Below are 3,220 nucleotides of genomic sequence, written 5' to 3'. Positions count from 1 at the left end.
TTCCGGAGAGTAGTCTATGGTGAGCCTGATGGTGGGATGGAACTTGTTGATGTCATCATAGAGTTGTTTCAGTGATTGTTCACCATGAGTCCAAAGGAAGAAAATGTCATCGATGTATCTAGTGTATAGCACCGGTTGAAGGTCCCGTGCGGTGAAGAAGTCTTGTTCGAACCTGTGCATGAAGATGTTGGCATATTGAGGTGCAAATTTGGTCCCCATGGCTGTTCCGTGTGTCTGGATGAAGAACTGGTTGTTGAAGGTGAAGATATTGTGGTCCAGGATGAAGCGGATGAGATGTAAAATTGCATCTGGAAACTGGCAGTTGTTGGCGCTGAGCACTGAGGCCGTTGCAGCAATGCCATCGTCATGGGGGATGCTGGTGTAGAGTGCCGAGACATCCATTGTGACGAGGAGCGCTCCTGGTTCAACTGCTCCATGTGTGCCGAGTTTCTGTAGGAAGTCCGTCGTGTCGCGACAAAAGCTGGGGGTTCTTTGTACAATGGGTTTCAGGATGCCCTCGACATAGCCGGAGAGGTTCTCGCACAGGGTCCCATTGCCCGATACGATGGGACGGCCGGGTGTGTTTGCCTTGTGTATCTTCGGGAGGCAGTAGAGATCTCCAACGCGGGGAGTACGTGGGATGAGAGCATGGAGGGTGTTCTGAAGGTCCGGATCAAAGGTCTTGATCAGAGTGTTGAGTTGACGGATGTGTTCTTTGGTCGGATCTGCAGGTAACTGTCTGTAGTGTTCCTCGTTGTTGAGTTGTCGGTACACTTCTTTGCAGTAATCCGTTCTGTTCAGTATGACGATGGCCCCTCCTTTGTCTGCTGGTTTGATGACAATGTTGCGGTTGGTCTTGAGAGCGTGGATGGCGTTACGTTGTGCTTGGGTGATGTTCGGGGCTGTCTTGTGAGTGCGGCTGATGAATTTGGTGTTGATGCACCTCCTGACGGCTTGGGCATACATGTCAAGTCGAGGGCAGCGGCCTTCCGGAGGAGTCCAATTCGACTCTTTCCTCTTCGGATGCACTGCGGATCTCTCTGTCGGCTGTTCCAGTTCATTGGCTGTCTCATTGTGTTCGTTGTTGGCCTCTTGGGGTTTGTGGAAGAACTCCCTCAGCCTCATTCGCCTGATGAATTCCTCTGTGTCTGCTGCGAGACTGATGGGGTCTATTTTGGTGGTGGGGCAAAAATTAAGCCCTCGGCTGAGAACTTCGATTTCATCTGGTTGAAGTGTCGCGACACACGACAGCGCAGAGTCGCGGAGCAGAAACTGATAGCCAGGTTCCGCACACACAAGGACGGCCTCAACCGGGATATTGGGTTTATGTCACACTATTTCACATAAATATTTCTGCTTTTTTCCTCCTGAGTCTTTATCATGCGATCCTAGAATCAGAATTTATGTCACACTATTTGTAACTCCCACAGTTGCGTGGACCTGCAGAGTTTCACTGGCTGTCTTGTCTGGAGACAATACACATCTTTTTAGCCTGTCTTGATGCTCTCTCCACTCCCATTGTTTTGTTTCTTAAAGACTGGATTAGTTGTAAGTATTCGCATTCCAACCATTATTCATGTAAATTGAGTCTGTGTCTTATAAGTTCTGTTTGTGAACAGAATTCCCACTCACCTGAAGAAGGGGCTCAGAGCCTCGAAAGCTTGTGTGGCTTTTGCTACCAAATAAACCTGTTGGACTTTAACCTGGTGTTGTTAAACTTCTTACAATGATATTAAAAGCAGCCATCAACTCTACTTTTCTAAAGGAAAATGCCCCAACATGTTCTTTGATGTGGAGTTGTAGTTGGAATCAAAAGGGTACAAGAGGAGCTTTGGCTATTAGATATGGTGAAGATAGATAAGGAAGTAATACAGTAAAAGATAGAGTTCAAAGTGGCTTTGTCACTGGGACCTGATGACTTGGGGGGGGGGCAGTGGCATATGGTATTGTCACTGGACGAGTAATCCAGAAACCATGGGTAATCCTAGCACGGCAGGTGGTGAAATTTGAATTCAATAAAATTTTGGAATTAAAAGTCTGATGATGATCATGAAATCATTTTCAATTGTTGTAAAAACCCATCTGGTTCATTAATGTTCCTTAGAGAAGGAAGTCTGCCATCCTTACCTGGTCTGACCTTCATGTGACTCCAAATCCACAGCAATGTGGTTGATTCTTAAATGCCTCCTGAAATGGCCAAGCAAGCCATTCAGTTCAAGGGCAATTAGGAATACACAATAAATGCTGGTGCAGCCAGTGCTGCCCATGTCCCATGAATGAATTTTTAAAAACACTCCATCCTAGGATGCTGAGGTAAGTCAGACATAAATGGCAGAGACTTTGATAGTCTTTCAAACATTGTTGGTTATGGAAGTTGTAGCAGAAGATTGTAGGTTTGCCAATTTAACATTCCTGTTAAAACATGGAATAAGTAATAAAGTGGGTGTTCAGCTAGTCAGCTGAACATTAATAGGCTTTTGGAACTTGTGCTACGGGATGATATTCACTCAATGGGGCGTGGATTCATTTAGGACTGCAAACATGAATATGTGTCGGCCAGCAGTATCTGACAAAAGTGATAATCCGTGGTTGCTTTGGGATAAAGGTAAGTGAGGAAACAGTAGTGTGGCTTGAAAAAGGAAACATAGTGGATGTGATTGATGCGGATTTTCAAAACGCATTTTTTAAAGTGCCATGCTGAAGTACCTGGATGGGTGCAACTGCAACATCCGGGACAAAGCAGTCTGTTTGATTGACAGTCCACTCAACAACAATAAAACATTCACTCCCTCCATCACTGATGGATCGTGCCTGCAGTGTATACTGTCTACAGGATGCACTGCACCGTCTCACCAAATCTTCTTCGACAACTTCTCCCAGACCTGCAGCCTGTACCATCAAGGGGAGCAGACACATGGGAACACTGCCACCCTGTGTTTCCTTCCAAGTTGCACACCATCCTGGCTTGCTGTTCCTTCGTCAGCGCTGGACCAAAATGCTGGAGCTCACTGGTTGATGTCACCTTCACCACACGGACTGCAATCCTGGGAGCATTTTAAGATGAGCAATAAATGCTGTCTTGATAGTGATGTGTCTATTCCAAGACTATTTTTTAATAAAAGTGTTTGTGATAAAATTAAAGTATCATTGCTGATTGTGGGGCCTCGTTATGAGCAAATTAACATAGAAACATAGAAACCCTACAGTGCAGAAGGAGGCC

The sequence above is a fragment of the Mustelus asterias genome, chromosome 7 (assembly GCF_964213995.1).
Source record: "Mustelus asterias chromosome 7, sMusAst1.hap1.1, whole genome shotgun sequence".
NCBI classification, from domain to species: Eukaryota; Metazoa; Chordata; class Chondrichthyes; order Carcharhiniformes; family Triakidae; genus Mustelus; species Mustelus asterias.
The sequence above is the reverse complement of the archived record's forward strand: the minus strand, read 5'-3'. Positions refer to the sequence as shown.